Raw genomic sequence first — 18,980 nt, forward strand, 5'->3', positions numbered from 1 at the left:
TCCGCGTGGGATGGCAGATGGAGGGAATCTTGGCCTGAATACCGAGGTAGCAGCGTGGCGTCTCAACACTGTACAGAGGAGGAAAGCGCTCCGAGAGCATCCCATCATATCAAAGTGGAATCGATCGGATGCCGAGGCGCCGCGGAGCGAGGGGTCACGTTATGATGTGTACCAATTTTCACTGGGCAAACCTAAGAGATCCATCTTTAAGATTCAAGTGGATGGAATCATTTAGCCTAAAGTAACAAAAGCTAGTATTTATTTTCTTTATAGGTCCCAGGTTAGCCTAGTAAATCCCGAGACTTGTGATAATGAAAACAAAGCGACAAATTAAGAATAAAGAGAAAAGGGAAATGCTTATTCACGGTTTGAAGGTGTGCAAAGCATGAAAATTCGATTGGTTATTTCGTACTTGAGAAAAAAAATAAAGGTGATGTTTTGACTAAACACCAAGTTTTGAAATCAATGAATAATCGTTTTATTAATCGTGAATTCAATATCATTCAAAATAATGGGGATTATTTTGATTTTCATTATCGTATGTCCCTAATGGAAACGTAGCCTGACCAACGTTTGCATGAGGAATAAGTCTCTCGCTCTAAAGGCGATTCTTTGTAAAGGCAGAACGATCCATTTTGAATGGCTCGTTTTTGGAACTCTGTGTCAGCTGCCTCAGTGGGGAGGCCAGAGCAGCTGCGAGCGGGTCCGTTTCCCTCCCTCTCGCTCCCATTTGTGCTTCCTCGGAAACTTCAAAGGCGAGCGCCGCGCTTCGCATGAACTGCGGGGCCTGTCGACGGGTTAGCGGCAAAAATCTCGCTTTAGCCACCCGAGTGTGTCATCTTTGTTCCGAATGCCGACCCCTCAAGGTTTTGTGTAACGTGCACCGGAGAGAGGGGCCAATCATTGCACGAGCTTTTCTTGGGTGGATTCGTCGCCTATGCCGGCCACCTGGGTGCCGGCGGCAAAGATTTCAGCAACTTTTCCTGAGCTGAACCCTCCTGTTATGTCGGCGGGTTAAAATGACCCCTTGAAAAATTGAAAACTTTGAAAAAGAGATAAAAATGTTAATGCTGGCCTTGTTCGAACTCAGTTTTCAATTTGATCTATATTGTGACAAATCAAATCCGAGGAGGTCTTAGGGCAAAGACATTTTTTCATGGTTAAACGCAGCGGGTCATATTGACCCCTGACTGTATTCCTGCCAACTATAACAAGCATCTCCATAAGTTCACCATAAACGCTAAGCTCCGTTTCTCGCTTCTCTACTATTTTTTTTTCCCCGCGTCTTTCAGCGTTAATTAAATTCCGACACTTTGGGAACTAGGCGTCAACTTTTCCTGAAATATCACAGCATTCGCGGTCACAAGAAGGTGGGCAGGGTGGGTGAGACGCCATCTATGCGGTGATAATGAGCGAGAAAATGTTTAAGCTCTGCGCAGTTTTCCAAAAAGCTGTTGGCTTCATTCTCAAGTTTTTTTTTTGTTTTTGTTTTTTGAGAGGAGGGGTTAATATGCAAGTTACATACAGTATTGCGTTGCGGGTAACAATTAGTTTACTTTCGTTACTGCCGCAAGTAAGTTGAGTCATCTGTTACCATACTGTGCTTGTAGCTTACAGTAAGCAAACACATAAATAAATAAATAAATAAATAAATACAAAAATAAATAAATGCGTTTAAGGGGCTTTTGTACCAACAAAATTTCACTTTGAACTTTAACAAATTTTATTTAATCATTTTATATTATATATATATATATATATATATATATATATATATATATAAATAAAAAAGTCGATACCTGAATGACATTCAACATTTTTTAAATGAATTCAAGAGACTATCCCCTGTGAATCAGTGGGCCAAAAGTCGATACCTGAATGACATTGAAAATTCTTAAAATGAATTCAAGAGACTATCTATCCACTGTGAATCAGTGGGCCAAATGCTTTCACAGAAGCACAACGAAGGTTACGGCACAAGAAAAGCAAATGACGCATTTATATATAAATAAAATCCCCAAGGCTTTATCGCTGACTCCAACATGCCTAAGCTGTGATCGTGCTTGAAGTTGAATACATGATTGAGTATGTTGGCTGGATGGTGAAACATAAAATATGTAGACACGGGACCTTGCAGTATTTCCAGCTGCGTTTTCCTGCTTACACCATCACTGTCACACATGCACCTAATCCTAGCGGGGGATAGTCAAGAATCCGATGCATAATGAAGCAAGGCGGGGATATTTTGCCTCAGTCAGGCCGTAGCGCCCGCGCATTGATCGGTTTGTAGCTCCGCGGGAATGAGAAGTGAGCGGGAACGCTGAGAGCAGTTCACTCTGGAGTGTGAGAGGATTAGCTCGCTGTCCATTCAGCACTTTTTTTTTTGCGGCCTGCGGAGCACAATCGCTAGGTGCAAAAAATGGGCTCTGTGCAAAATCCACCTAACGTGTCAGTGCCTAATGAGCGCAGAGTGACGAAGCGAAGGGGCTGTGACGATTACGATCGTGTCGGGCATGTGATGGATTATGAAATGTAGTGACTGATGTGAAATGTTGATTGAAAAATGTTTGGCATGAAGGTTTTGAGGTTGATGATAAAAATGAACAGTGACTAGCATGTTTTTTGTGAGCTTTCACGATTATCAAGTGCAATGACAGACATAGACCGACTATTGCATCATCATTGCCAACAAAAGCGCGCTCTCAGTCTTGATTTAGTTCTTTTTTAGTTTGAGGTATTACAAAAAAAATTGTTAGTGTCAGAAACTTTCAATGCTTTTTTTTCACAAGTTGCTCATTTTCTCCGCATTTTGTTCAGAAACCTACGTTTTGGTAGCCCAAGCCACAGTCGAATGCTGATTACTAAATAATCTCAACTCAACTTCAAAAACAACCACAGCTACATCTAAAGTAAGACTCAGACATTAGAACAAAGACAGTTTCAACAATTAATTAACCGACTATCAAACACTAAACAATGCAGAGTCTCAAGCTGAGATGAAAACAATCAAATAAAAATATGTTTAAAAAATATATATTTCGGTAGGTACGACATTCTATTGGTCTTACATTCTCTAAAATGAGGAACCTTACACTGAAAAAAGACTGGCAGGAAATGAAATGAGGCGTCGTATCGTGAAAAATATTTGATCTAAAAACAAAAATGAAATGAAATCCCACTAGGTCATCATAATGAAGAAGTTTCAAAGATGTATCAGATGAGCTCATCTTTAAACTCCATTGCCAACACACTTCCAGCATGTAGGGAGGTAATTAAAAAAAAAACAGTAGTTTTGCCAAGTGAAACAACATTATTAATTCATACTCACATATCCAATAAGCCATTAATGTTCCAAGCTTCCCATTCACATGAATGGGATGGACAGTATAAAAAAAAAAAAAGCCACATATTCATGCTCGGGGCCAACCAAGTTCATAAAGAGCAACATTATTTTTCCCCTTTCTAGCCAAGGTAATGAGGGATGTAATATAGCTGATGAAATTGGGACCCCCAAAGGGCTCAGCAGGCAGAGGCGCAGCATTAAAGCTTGTGATCACAGCGCCACCGGCGTTTCTCCTGGTGCAATAACCTCAACTGCCGCTGAAATCGGGTAAAAATTTAGATTCTGCGCCAGAAGCGGGGCCGGGACTCACCGTTTTGTGGTTACGTTTATTATGAGGAGGAATATGAAAAAGAAGGGGGGTAAACAGTCACAGGAGTGTAAAAACCTTCTGGCCTGTACATATATTTGGCCTTGATTGGATTATACGGCACTTTGCAGCCGCTCTCTAAAAAAATCGAATGATTACGATTCTTCAGTGAGGGGAAACAATTTGTTGTTTTTTTTGCCTGATTAACTTGGCTATTTGTACTGCTGAATTATGCATTTCTCAAAAGCCCATTTTATTTTATTAGCTGTAATATATGCAAATATTCTCCCGAGGGAATACTGGCATTAGAATAATTGACTGACCAACACCAGCGTGAAAGAGTCACGACCGACCAATCACTGAGGATGCGTTTGTTGACGGACATGTAGACTGATTGTTTGAATGAATAACAATTTCAACAATCCATCTAGATTTAGTGATTGATATTTCCACTCAGCACTATTTGCGTGACTAATGAGTACTTGACCGTCCAGCCACCCGTGCTGTGTTTAGTAACAGACCTCCAGACCGATCAATGTTTAAACAAAGGGGTCACATGACCTACTGACCCACTAGTACTAGTTGGCCAATGCATGACAAGGCTTGAAGTGAAAACTTTTTTTCTTTCTTTGAATCAATCAATGACTGCATTTGAGGAGCAGTTTTCAAATTTTGAGGAGCAATTGTTTTGCAGGTTAGTCTCAGGGACCTGTATGAAGATTTATATTAAACAATGTAACTAATATAATCTATTGTTCTTATTTTAAAAAAATCTTGTCTAGAATCATGCTCAAACATATATTTCAGACTTTCCAGATTTCTGTGACATGTATTCGTTCACCCAAGCCACTTGATTCCATTATTAAACGATTTCATGTCAAGCTAAGGTTAGCTTAGCAATTAGCAATACTTCTCAGTCTCTCCTTGTCGTTGCTTCTTGACAATGAAACTTGAATGCAGGCCATGAAGCCAATGATTACTGACTTAATAGCAATTCTGTAACGTGTTTGATTTCATTATTAAACGATTTAATCTCAAACTAAGGTTAGCTTAGCAATTAGCAATACTTCTCAATCTCTCCTTGTCGTCGCTTCTTGAGAACGAAACTTATATGCAGGCCATGGAGCCAATGATTACTGACTTAATAGCAAGTCTGTAACGTGTTTAGCTACACTCCACTTGTTTCGCCACCAATCCAGCTAAATCTTGTTGCTGGCTAGCTAGTGCAGCGTAAACAACACCAGGCTTGCTTCAACCTGTGATTACTAGCGGGTATGTCACGAGTGCAAAGCTTTTTAAAAACGTCTCGCCGATTTAATTATCAGAAAATCTTAGGTCTGTGATTCTTGGTTTTGCTATTCAGTGTGTTGTGCCGAGGCGCAAAATGCTAAGTTTGACTCGGAAACTGTGAAGCATATGAGTTACATGAGCTAATAATCACGTGAAAATCAGCTTGATTCAATATAATCATTTTGTTTAGTTCACCAGTTTCCCTTCGGTGATAACATGTATAACATATCATTAAAAATCAGCCCGATTCCAAGTACGGGTACAGTTCACAATTCTCCATGGTGAGGAGTTCACATTTTAAATGTTAAGCTGAACCATTAAAGTTTCATACATTTCCTTTTTGATCGCCGCATCCGAGGTGCTGTGTTCCAGGTCATCAGAAGTCGTTTTAAAAAAAAAAAAGTAGATAATCACCTCGCAAATGCCAGTGAGACATTGGGAGAAAATGTCTAGACTGAGGATACACGAGCACAAAAGCATCAATAATGTGTTTGCATTCTCGTCTTGGGAGAGAGCTGAATAATTCATACCGGGGCTGAAATATATTCCTTCCTCTTTGCTCCCGTTTCTCGACTAATGGCTCTTTCTTTCTGCTTAATTTCAGCCTCCGCATCCCCAACCGGCCTCTGATGGCGCGTGACGTCGAGCGCACAAGAATAACGCTAACATTAGCATGACTCTTAGCGGCCAGAAGCATTTGTATAACGGTGCTGCCGGAAATGACGAGGGGTGGGCGAAGAATGTAAAACTGCAAAAATCCTTTCAAAAGTTTCTGTGAATGCCTCAGCATTCACACGAGGATAAATAGAACTATAAAATCCTCCATTAAAAAAATATACCGTACATATATCAGGGGAAGAAATGATAACTAAAGCGCATGAGCAATTCTCCAGCCCATTCTTCTCTCGTCTTTGCGTTTCCCCAATTAGGGCGACGGATTTGGCGGCGCGAGAATGCAGCAGGCGCTTGAGGCCTGAACAAAGACATGGTCATTGGCAGACCGATATCGATCTGGAATGATGCTCCGTGTAACCCAACCGGCAGCAGAATCTTGTCCCGTGCTTTTCTTTCCCCCCACAGTCGGAAGGTGTGGCGTCATTTGTCATGGGAGCCGAGCGATTTTTTTTTTTGGTTGGGTCTAGGTGCTCTTTCTCATTTGTCGTGGCGCAGTAGTTCAATTATTGTCGGCCGGTGGAAAAGCATCTCCTGCGAGTACAATTCCCACCGATGACGCGGCCGGAATGTCAAGGTGGTAATTGATGAAATAGTCCTGCCCCTCCCCCAAATCCCACACAGTTCTTTTTTCCTCCCACTTTATCGAGTCGCCGTGCGGCACGGCTAAAAAATAAAGCTTTCAATTCATATCAGGGCGGCTAATGAGTGTATTCGTTTCGTCATCGGGAATAAAGAAGCGACATTGATCTCGTCATAATGCTCCTAATAGATTATACGCCCCAACTGCATATATTATGACAACCGCCCCACCTTCCCCCAAATTCCTGAGGGACTCGCTTTTACATTCTAATCTCCTCACTTGAAGACAGTTTTGCGCAGGCAGCTAATCAGGATGGCAGCTTAAATAAACCAGCTGAGTCGTTGATCGCCGACAATTTATTCCATTGGGGTTTCTGGTATTTGCGTTATCCTGAAAAGGTTTCTCCAGATAAGATGGGCTCAAATGGATTCAAAAATCCCTCAGAGTAAGACAGTGTTTGATTAATAAATTCACAGCAAAAGTTTAGCAACTGACAGAATGACATTACTTTTCCATATTCTATCCATAAAAATGAGTTCAGTTGAGAATTTTGAAAGGAAAATAATGACTCGTTTTCATCTTAAGGTAAGTTGAAATCTACGAAAAACAAACAAAAAAATATCTTGAAGCCATTTTAGTACAATCTCTTACAGTACTTAACTTCATGTAGCCTAGTTTCGACCCTCAAGCACACTTTGTTACAATTTTCCAAGTTGGTAACTTTCCATGGGAATTAACGGGAACATCAGTGACGAAATTTACCTGCAACCAATAAACCTTTAAATACCAGATTATTGTCAGTAGTCGGGTTTTTAAGGGCCACGTAAATCCACGTAAAAACTGAATATAGGGGATGTTGAGAATAATTGTCAATCTTTGTACATGTGAAGCCCTTTGAGACTTGTCTGTGATGTAGGGCTATATAAATAAACCTGACTTGACTCGACTTGACTTAACTTGAATATTGTTTTAAAAAGACGATGTGGTCAGCTCTTCCGGAACGAGGTATTGGTTTGTGTTTGGATCTTGCTCTCGATCTATCCACGGGGAATCCGGGTATTCGTAGTACGGGGAAGTACTGCGGCATCTTCACCGTAGCGAGCCTAACTTGCTTTCTCCGTGGCCCTGCATGGGCAACGGCGCTAGTGTTATAAAAGCTTTTATCTCTGAAGGATGCTCTCTCTGTGAGGAAACACTCAACTTGTATTATCTCTCCAACGCCGGCATGAATAACCATTTGGCTAACATCAGCATCAGCGTAGCCATCCACTTAAGCATAGTCCTTGATTGCAGAGAGACTACGGAGGACAGGGAGAACGTTTCAGACCCACCCGTGGGACACGCTTGGCCCCTTCCAGTAAAAACAGACACTAATGGAAGTGGAGACCCGTGTAGCTTTTTTTTGTTTTATTTTTTTTTAAACACAGGCCACGTTTTATGGTAATCATAAAGTAGGGCTAAATGGATATCGGGGTCAGACGTGAATGAGGCAGGGCGGCAGCGGCTCGCCGTCCGCCAGGTGTCTGCGCGTCCTCGGCGGCACAAAACACTTTCAACTCGTCGCCTGACTCGTTTTCACTCGCCGTTTATGAAGCTCTCGGGGCTAGTTTATGAAAAATTCATTCACCCGGTGGGATAAACAGTGAGCCGCTGCCAAACGGCGGATGTTACGTCCCGCCCCGCTCCGTACGAAACGACGCTTGCCGTACGTCATGCGCTGGAGCAGCTTCGGGGAGGAAGACGAATGTGGAAAGCGACGCGGCGTGAAAATGCAGCGAGAGATTTTCTCTGATGCGACAAGGAACGCAGCTTTTACATTTTCAAAGTTAGACCACTCTGGGAGGAAATAAAGTCGTCAGCAGAAAGAAGACAAGTGCGGTATTTCTGTTTCCGTAGTCATGTGGTATGCTGCTGAACAATTATCAGGGAATACGCTAATTCTAGCTAAAAAAAATACGGGAAACTGCTGGCACATGTAGGACACTGCTCGGACTTGCCAGAAAATTCGTAGGAATACATTTTTAGAAAAAAATGTGGGGAAAAAAAAATCATGATATATATCTCGATATAGTATTTTACCTACGACTACTAACGATTAATAAAAAATAAAATGACACAAATATTCAGTGTCCATATATCTGGTAGGATGAAGGAACTCAAATAAATAAGTACTTCAACTGAACATTGGTGTCAAACTCAAGGCCCGGGGGCCAGATATGACCCGCCACATTATTTTATGTGGTCCCCGAAGACAAATTGTGCGTTGACTTCATGTGTCAATATTAAAATTGCAAATTGTCTTCACTTTTAAAAACGACAGATATGACTAGCAATTTTTATTACCGTGCATCTTTTTTTAAATATTTGATTTTTTTTTACTAATGTCTGATTTCAAAGTTTATTATTCATCAGTTTGTTGTGTAGCCTATACTGTATATAATACACGAGTTGAGTCATAATGGCCCTCCGGAGGAAACTATGAATACAATGCGGTTCGGGACAAAAATGAGTTTGACACCCCTTCTTTAGAGGTTTTGGAACATTAGTTTGTTAGCAAAGGTCTGCTTGACCTCACTGTAGTGTCTCAGTCTGACCACTTGGGGCATCATTTAAAAGGAGCAGCTAGATAATCGCTCCATTACTAGATAACTAACTAACCCACAACCAAATCTGACCACAAAATCCAGCATCTGCAAAAGAATTTGTAAAGGTGTCCACCCCATTGACGATAAACGATACAAGATTTTGTTGTCCCGACATTGGAGTCAAAGTTCCATCGTGACTTATACGCATGAGATATTCGAATTTGCACAAATTTATTGGGTTCCTCTGGGTATATACGTACGGCTAGTACGGGTAGGCACGAGCAATCAAGACACGCTCATCTGATAAATTTAATCTCACTCGGCTGGAATTACATTCAGAGTCCAATTCAAACGTAAAACAATGTAATCCATATCCATAGCCCGACAAATCCCTCCGCGCATGAATTCATTTCTTTTGCACTGTGAGATTAATAGCAGCCCGAGGCTGGTCGGGATAAGAAGAGCCCAAATACGTTGGCCACGAGCTATGGCTAATTTGCGCTGCGATCACAATGGTCATTGTGTTAAGATCATATTCTCATCATCACAAGTGCAGTGATTAGTCTTGTGTCCGCTGGTATGGAAACCCGGGAAAGCCTTTAAGACCCGGCTGGCTCTCGAGGAGGAGAGGCCGAGGGTGGCACATTTGGGCCACCTGATTGTGGATAAGTGGCTTTTTTTGGGGGGGGGCACTTATATCTTTTCTGAGACTTGCGAATGTCCAATTAAGGAAAAAGATAAAGCACGCTTTGAGTTTCAAAAGACTCGTGTGAGATATGTGGAAGGCCAATTTGGACTACCCTTCCACTTTTAATGCTTTGTGTTTTTGTTTCTCTCCTAATCTCCGTGGTATTCATTAGTGGGCGGAGTCGTGTGTATTAAAGGTCAGCAGGAGTCGCAATTTGTCACTGCCTCATCACTATTTATGTATTTATTATTTATCATTTCAAGAGACTTGGAAAAGTATTTCAGCTGATGAGAGAATGATTTGACAGGGAACACCTACATTTTAAGATTGCTCCGCCCAGAAGGCGGACCTGGCTAGAAGATGCTTAAATGGATGAGTCGAGGCATACGTAAAATGAACTGGAGCCAAAGCGGTTGAAATGGGAAATAACAGTGGCTCTGCATGATAATATCAATTTAAAACAAAATCGATCCACATCTAATTTTACATATTCAATTAGAGCGGCCATCTTTACCGCCGAGATTATATACACTGTTGATTTAACCGTTTTTTTTTTTTTTTTTACTTCTTGGAGATTAGAGGGTAAGAAAGAACAACTGAAAAGAAAGATGCACCTTAACGCCATCAACTTCAATTCATGCCGCGGTGGTCCCTGCGAGGAGCGTGTAATCGCAAAGACACTGGTGTAATCCATTTAAAACACTTTGGCTCAGACCTAAGGCGGCTTTGACTCCCACTGCAGGCTTTTTTTTTTTTTTCCCTTCTCATTCTACCCAAGCCAGATACGTTTCACTGCCTGACTGCAATTAGCACGGCTGTCTGGAACGGGAGGACGGATGTTCACGTCGAAACACCTTTTGATCATCTACAAATGAAGCGTGAGCTCATTGTCCATATGAAGAAGCGCTCTCTCGCTTTTTCTTGCCCGGCGTGACAAGCCCGGCGTGATAGTGCCACCGGATCTCATTGCTTAAGCAAACATTAGCTCATGCTTAACCTTTGTAACCGTGCCTGCAGGGGAGGCCACCGGTGAGTTGTTAAAACAGTGACTTATAAGCTTAATGAAGTAAATATACTGGTGGGTTTTATTTAATGCCGGGTGACCTGAGAGGTCAATGCTAATTGAACTAATTGCACACTCAGAGGGACCATATTAAATGGCTTGCCGGATGATTTAGCCACCGCTAAACGTCGGCCGGGCAGTACTGGAAATTAACGCCGCTGTCGCCGGGTTTTTCTTGTTGCTAATTTTTGTGGTACTTTGTCCAAGCGAATTTTGTTGCAATGCCTAGGCCAAGTGTTGAAGTTCTCCAGATCGGTCTTGAAACTCGGTTCGAGACCACTTTTTTAAGGGTCTCGGTCTCATAATCAAATTCATTTGTACTTGGTCTTGTCTCAGTCTCTGGATTTTTGATCGAGACGTGTCGAGATCAGGCCAATACTATTGTCATCAATGGAAAACCAAAAAATCCCTCAGAACACCGCAGTCATAGACAATGAGATTTTTTTTCCCTCAATCGTTGTTTTCTAACATTCAGAACAAACAGCGAATTTATATTACAGCCAAGCTAGCTTACGTAGCATTGTCAAAAGCTGTTTTTATTAGTGAGAGGATGATTTTTCTTTGATATCGACTGTCTTGGTCTTTTCTCGGTCTTGATTTCCAAATCTTGGTCTTGTCTCAGTCTATATACTTCTAGTCTCAATAGTCTTGGAAGTTGTGGTCTTAACCACACTACCAAAGCCCAACAGGAAGATGAAACTTTTATCTGTCTTCAAGTGTTTCTCAAACTTGACTGAACCAAGGCATTTCACGTCAGAAAAGTCTCCCGGCAAACCACCGAAGACAAATGTCACAATGTTGAAATAAGACTAAGACAGTGTGGAATGTGGAGCCATTAACAGCAAAGGCGATATATTCACAGGAACTTAAAAAGAAAAAAAAACGCAGAGGCTTTTTGTCAACTGCTCTGTTATCTGGTGGAAGGCCATTTAATTGTTCTGCCTGTCTCTATACGGTGCTGGCATAAACAGATATTGGCAGCGATGGGACAAAGACTCAAGAAAACCTGGAAATGGCTGAAATAGACAGTTACCCTTGAAAAAATTCAGAGGAGGAAGAAAAATAGAACCGCAATGGGGGTTCTTGCTGTATGGATCTAGGCTAGAATCACACCATTGAGACAACCTTCGGAACCAATTTGGTTCTGTGTGTTAACATATGGAATGAAAGTTGGACGTTTTTCGGGGGGGGGGGGCTTCAATCCACCGCATTAACAGATGACGTCTGCCCGGCACCATGTTAATAAGGCGGCTCTTCCCCGGACTTGCAAGAAATAACACCAACTCTCGAAAGGATATCACATTCCCCAAGTCAACAGCTCAATCTCACCTTCCTCGCGCACTGCCATCACTCCCCCCCCCCCACTCTCCCCCACCGCCCATCACCTCACCCACTTTCATTCCGACTAGATGGATCGTCTCAGCCTCAATTCCACGCTTCCTCAGACGGAGAGATTGATTTGTCTGCAGGACTCCGGTGACCTTTGATATGATCCAATAAGGGACACATGGCGCTAACCATATTAGCCAATCAAAGGGGGGAGGCACATTAGGAGTGAAAGGAAGGTATTCCCCTTACCCGGAGGCGTTCCGACCGCTAACTTTTTCCATAGCGCTTGGTCGTCTGTCCATCTCCTGCCAACCCAAATGGCAGGCCCAGAGGGGAACTAAAAGACGTGAATTGCACTTTGCCTAAAGGCCCTTGGCCTCAAATTAAATTTGAACATCGATCCAAGTTATTTGTAGCGGAATGCTACGGCACATTTATCTTCTTTCCTCCCCCCCTTCCTTTTCCCTGTCAGTTTATTTAAGTATTCTGTTGCTATCATCTTGGGTATTCCCAAATTCTCTTTTGAACGGTATCCGGTGGAGGGAGTTTGATCTTTCCAGACTATTTCAAGGCCTTTTTCCAGGGCTGTGTGATGTTACGGTAAGATTTAACTACAAGACCTAAAATCGAAGGATACTCGCTTTGTTTAAACCTACAATACACAAGTCTTTAGGGAGTATTTTAGGAGTTTTCGTCCAGAATAACAATTTTGTACCCCCTTGAAGATACCTGTGGTTTGTACAAACTGTTACACTGTTCTGTGTAGGGTTTTGTTTTTAGAGTTAGGGTCATTAATATCTGTCGTAGGTATGTAGGTCAAGTTATGAATCAATCGGAAGAATACTATAGGACGCAGATGTCCAATTCTGGTCCTCAAGGTCCACTATCCTCCAAGTTCTAGATCACAAGTATCAAGTTTGGTCTTCAAAGGCCACTATCCTGTATGTTGTAGATGTTTCCATCCTCTGATCCATGTAACTCAAATGTTTTGGATTGTTATCAGGCTTCTTCAGAGCTTGCTGATGAGCTGAATTGGTTGTGAGAGGTAGGGAAACATCTAAAACAAGATAGGAGGCCTCGAGGACCAGATTTTGACACCAGTGGTTTTCAGCCAGATCTGAAGAGGATAACAATCCTGTGTTTGAGGAGGGAAACATATCAAACATGCAGGATAGGAGCCTTTGAGGACCAAAGTATACCCAAGAGTTTGCTCTAGGATAAGTTTGCTTTGAAAGAAAATCTGGAAATGACCAGGCCAAGTAGGTTATTGAGCGATTCTTGCCCAGGACAGTAAAAAAAGACATCATTATACTCGGCTACACATGCCTGAGACATTTGGTAAGGTGTCGAGACCTCAAAAAGTGGATTCACTCGTCGGAATTAGAGCTAGAAGACGAAACGAAACGATATCAAGAAGGACTTTGCACGGTGTGTTCAAAGGGTTCGACAGATCCCAGCTTGCCCCTTGTTGGAACATGAAGCGGAAGAGGGCCATGCTGCGAATTGGCCAAGTGGTGCGAAAATGAGATCACAAGGCCCTGCCATGTAACAAGAGCAAAGAGAGGGGGGAGGGTGTTTGGAGAACCAAGACGCTCCTCCTCACTACCCTTGGTTTGTCATCTCCAAACGAGCAGAACTGAGCTCCGGAAGCCGGGGTCTTAGATAAAGACGAGCCCAGTATGGCCCGAGCGTCGCGAGGGAGACTGATCCCCGCTTTCCCTCAATCCCTCATTGTTATTCCCCCATGATGCCGAGCGGCCAAGCTCCGGCAGGGCTGTCTGAGAGCGAGATGGGGGTGTTTACATGTGTGCTCCCTTTCAGATCACTGTACACACAGGATTACGGAGGGATTGCGATGTTCTAAGCCTTAAAAAAATAGAAATGCCATCTCCCATTACTGTCACTCCACGAGCAGTCTGTACATTTTCTGTCATATTCCGAGATGGTGGAAAAAGTTCATTATCATCATTAATCCCTAGATTTGTGATTCATGACAATTTTAGGGTTTATCAGCATTGCAGAGGAAAACACTGACAACCAGAATAAAAGTGAGGCTACAGTGGTCAATACTAATAATTCGAGACGCGATGGACAGTCCATTATAGGGGAAGTCAACTCAAAGGTTTTCTTTACAACAATATTTGTGACCCCACTAGTCAAAACAAGAAATTTAGATTAATATTATGTTTTTGGAATATGAGTTAAGCAACAGAATTCATCCAATCTTATCCATCTCAAGGGGGCGGCCATTTTGTCACTTCCTGTCAACTGAAAATGACATCACAGTTGGCAGGTGTTTGGTGACAACCAATCACGGCTCAGCTTCAGACAACTGGTGAGTCGTGATTGGTGGTGCAAAAAAAAGTTGTGGGACCCCTGATCTGAGCACACCCTGAAGCAAGTCCTCTAAAAATGCATTCACTTATATCCAGAATATTCAGGTTAAATTCCTTTAATAGGATTTATTTCAGCCAGAGCGAAAAAAAAATCTCTTTTGTTGAAAGAGTAGCCATAGCGGCCTGACTGGTCGAGGACACAGCCTCTACAAAATGTATTTTCAAATTTTAAGTGTATGCTTTATCTTCTTCAGTCGTTTAAATTACATCCATGATTCTCAATGGAAATGAGGATCTTTCCATTATTTCCAGCCTCAGCTGTAAGTGAATCACGGCTCCCTGGTGTTTCCCATGCTCAAACCCAAGTGAGTAAAAAAAAAAAAAAGAACAAACAAAAGGGACGATATGGCGCTACATCTTACAAATAGCGGGAGATTACTGTCATAAACAACAATGGCCTAATTTCCCGGTTATACGTTTAGCCACGATCCTCCACGGAAGAGAGTCTGCGTATTGATTTAAAATGGCCGTTCCAGATCCCGCTTTCACTTTCCCGTCTGCTTACGTCTCTTTTCTTCCCACATTCTGCTCAGCGTCTCTGCAATCATTTTCCATCCTGGAATTCCCTTTCGATGCGAACTGAGTAGGGTCAAATTGATTTCTCTTGTTGGGTTCCGGGCTTGGAGCTGTGCTTACTGCTGGTTGCCTTCATACCCGTCAGAGTAGCGGCGGAATTTATATGGCGAGTGAGAGAGAAGCTGCATATGCAAGCGCGTTCACTGGCCGGAATACAAGAAAGAATCCTTTAATTGGGGGGGAAGTCAGCGGCTGGATCGCATAGATCAACCTTAATAGCGTTCACGTCTCCCGCGGAAGGCAAACATTGTCGTAGAGCGACTTAACAAGCGTCTGATTTACGAGCGGAGCCATTCGCACAAGTAAACAGCGCAGGTGATCCGCTTTTCGTCCGGCGCAGCATTTTTAGAGATTCGTGGCGGGGGCACATTTCTCACACTAAAAGTGCCAGTAGGATTTGAAGTTATTGCTGGGCAGATGGCCAAAGGCGATAGGGGATTGCGAGCAGGTCATGATTAGAACAAATTTAGTCACTGTAATTATTTGTACACTCTGTATGAAATATAAAACTTGGGGGAAACTGTGGGCTAAACCACACAAACAGGTACAAGAACAGAACTTTTAAAGAAAACAAAAACAAAAAAACACTGCCTGGCCAAACCCTTTCCATCGTAAGTTGTTGCTAGGCAGACTCTGTGGGACACAAACTTTTTGTTTGTTGTTGTTTTTTGTTTTCAAAAAGAAAACAAGGGAGGCATCAGCCACACATGCTGGTGAGTAAATAAATAAATAAACACCATAAGATGAACGACCAAGGTTTTTTTTCCCCGTTTAGATTTTTTCTGTGTTTACATTAGGCGCAGACACAATATTTTAGGGCAGCTCAGCAGTTTTGTGAAGAAAGAAAAAAAAAAGTGGCAGGTTTATCTAATGATCTGACGGTGCAGCCTCATTATAAAAACTTCCCAACGGGACTGGGTTGCTTTATAGTCCGAAACCGTGGACCTCCATGAAGGTGATTCTCGCGGGTACGTTGCTCAAAATAAGGGCTTGAGATTTTGTATGTGTGACGTGAGGGATGTCAAAATATCAGTCATGGTTTGACACTGGAACGGATTTAGTAAAGCCAATAATTCACTTACACTCCCCATAAAAAGGAAAATTTGACACGCCACAGAGTAGAGTGTTCATAATATTGCTAAAAATGAATGCTTTCAAAAACGAGGGTTGAAACTCATGAAGAAAAAAAAAAAGAAAAAAATATATATATATGATATGATAATATGATGAAACCACGCCCCTACTCATGTGTCAACTGTCAATCAAACATCACTTGTACCATACAACGGATATAGTCATTCGTCAGGCTAATAAGAGAACTGCCAAATTTTTGGCCAAACTCAGATTTCCACAAAAAAAAAAGGATGCAAAACAAATTTGCAAAAATGTCAAAATCTCTAACAGCCAATCAGATTTACTGTTACAGATGACGATGTAGTTCAAGTTGGTGAGTCAGCCACTTTTACCCAATTTCAAAATAGAGAAAGAAAGAGATGAATTAGGCAGTTAACGTGATTAGCGTGACGATATCGTGTGGGAGGCTGCAACGTAAGTGCGTCAATGAGCTTATTTCGAGCCACCACGCCCCCTCGAAAAAAAATCTGAAAAACATTTAAAGGCTCAACAACTCGGTTCTAGACATAGTGCACAGTTATCTTCAATGTAATATATTCGGGGAAAAAAATCGCAGTTCACATTACAGGGTCTAACTTTTTTTTTTATGATTCAACCCAATACTTAAGAGAAAAATTGATCGGATTTATTGATCGCTGTGATGATGTCACACATTTCTTGACCTGCCATATATTGCAAATGCTAAGTCTTGCATGAAGGTACTTTTTCTTCCCCCCAGTGTCAAAAAACATCTTGAAAACCACATTTGGAATAAGCAGGGGGGGAAAATTGATTTTGTCGACCTCAGTAATTTTCACACCAAGGCTTCCTCAGATGTTGGGAGAGGGTGGGGTGGGGGGGGGTTGAGTGTTGGCCAGTGGAGCCCACTTCCTTGCGACAGCTCGGAAGTACGGTCGGCGGCGCTCATTCGCCCTCCCATGACAAACACCTTCCCCCGTTCACCACTTTCCTTATCAACTTTTCTAAACTTTTCCATCACGATCTCAGCTTTCAACACCACCGTTACCCTTCTGAAGGTTCAAATAACAGGTCATTGCCACTCCACCCCAAAAAATACTCTCCAGGTGTCCAAAAAACTTTTTTTCACAGCATGCCCCCATTGAAATGCTGCTGTTGCTGCATCCCGCTTTTTTTTCCCCATCAGCGGTTAACGGTGCACAGCGAGTGGCATAAGCAATGTATAAATGATGAGGGATGTACGTGGCGGAACATCACGCATCCCAACTTCACCGCACATAAAGAGATGCAGAGGAAAAGTGTTCACTTACTATACGCGCCGAAGCGGTTGAGCGGTAAAGCACCCGGTAACTGCATAGGGAAAAAAAGACAGAGAGGTTTAGGGAGATGTGGTAGCCACAGTCAAGGTTGAAATTCTCTCATCCCAACATCTTACTTACCAGGGCTTGAAGGTTTCATTCCGGAAGAAATTCCAGAGGAGTCCCTTTCATCCAAGTCAGAAAACAGCAATGCGTTTCTTATTCCAAAAAGGTTGTGGTTGTTTTTTGAAACTGTAAGAGAAGAATTCCATTAGCCATCATCAAAAGTCCAACATCTGGGATGAGCAGGGAAAAAAAAGTAAAAATGTTTATAGATGTAAAGGTGGATCGGGGCACATGGTACCTGCTCTCTTCGGCACTGTCTTGATGAGAGCGCCAAGAAGAGGACGGGCAGGGAGCAAAACGCGCTTTTCCCGAGGAAATGCAGCCGCTGCGCGCTGTCAGATTTACACCAGCACGCGCGCACACTCATACAGCTCACGGGCTTGGAGGGAGAGAGAACCAGAATGCGTGTGTGAGCGGGAGGAGAGAAAGTGAGAGAGGGAGGTATTCCCACTCTCGCCGCACGGGGGCAAGCTAGAACGGTAAAGTCAAAACAGTCGATTAATTTTTATGCACGCTTCCAAGTGAATATTACAATTAATGTATGTATGAGTTAGCAGGCTGCTTGCTGGTCTATGGACATTGAAGTGGGGGCCATTTGTTTTTGGAGCTTGAACATTGGCACATGGCAAAAAAAATATTACTGATAATAATAATAATAATAATGCAGACTAAATCCAGATGCACTGAAACATAACTGCCACAATGTTACGGATTTTTCCATTGTGCACCGTTAATGTGAAGGGTGATTTTAAAAAAACACAGCTAATGGTGACTTTTAATGCTACATATTTCCATCTTCTCAAAACAAATCTACAAATCTAAAGTTAAAAGACAAAAAGGTCATTTTGAATAAAATCTTTGAAAGAAATTAAAAATTAACAATAACTTTAGCGGCAAGGATTCAAGAATTCACAGGTACTTAAACATCTACTGTCATTATTGTTCTTCATGGTCAAATTATATTTTGACCACGATCGATTATCATCACAATCGCGATTATTCGCTCATTTTTGTCTCCTACAGTTTACCGTCGACGCCCGTGCGGTGTGTTGGCGGAGCGACTTTCGGAACATTACTGCCCCCTGCAGCTTATATTTTGAACGACACTAGGTTGAAAAACAAATTAACTAAACGAAAATCCTATTAAACAAAGAGGTGCAATTTAATACTATCACATAAGGTGGAATATAATAAATAAGGTACGTGAAATTGTTTCGCTTGGCGGCTTTATCAAGGCCTGCCAAATATGTTTTGTCTTCATTTGTATTGAACCTTACCGACTAGTTTGGTGAGTAACCAAAAAAAGATTGGCTGTGACTAAAGCGCGCACAGAACAATGTTAATATGAATGTCATTTAATTCAATACTGAGCTAAAATTGGTTTTATCTCACTTACCTGCAGCGAACGAACGGAAGAGCTCCAACGCCATGCTAATTTGCAACAGGTGTCACGCTGGCAGCAAATCGGAGGGAAGCACCGGCACGGAATCTTGGATCCGGAGTTTCATCTAAAAGGTGGGGCGTACTATCTTCCCGTTTTCTTGCTATTATGTCGTAGGTTGTTCTTTATTGTCGAATGTTCTTATATTTAATATTGTATTGTGACCTTATTTGTCAACATGCTCACTTTTT

General features: G+C 42.1%; 1 protein-coding gene across 31 annotated transcripts in view; it reads right to left on the minus strand.

Annotated features, from left to right (window-relative positions):
- Nucleotides 1–17,744, minus strand: part of LOC119128338 (receptor-type tyrosine-protein phosphatase delta-like) — a 198,862-nt gene extending 181,118 nt beyond the window's left edge. For 18 of the 31 annotated variants that reach the window (XM_037260618.1, XM_037260617.1, XM_037260615.1 and 15 more), the window contains exons 1-3: nucleotides 17,587–17,744; nucleotides 17,364–17,474; nucleotides 17,235–17,274 (exon numbers count right to left, since the gene is read on the minus strand). The gene's annotated coding sequence lies outside the window, so the exon portion shown is untranslated. The remainder of the gene's footprint in view (nucleotides 1–17,234; nucleotides 17,275–17,363; nucleotides 17,475–17,586) is intronic. The other 13 variants (XM_037260633.1, XM_037260623.1, XM_037260631.1 and 10 more) reach the window with 1 other exon arrangement.
- Between the last annotated feature and the right edge of the window lie 1,236 nt (nucleotides 17,745–18,980).

Source organism: Syngnathus acus, chromosome 10, assembly GCF_901709675.1.
Source record: "Syngnathus acus chromosome 10, fSynAcu1.2, whole genome shotgun sequence".
Taxonomy (NCBI): domain Eukaryota; kingdom Metazoa; phylum Chordata; class Actinopteri; order Syngnathiformes; family Syngnathidae; genus Syngnathus; species Syngnathus acus.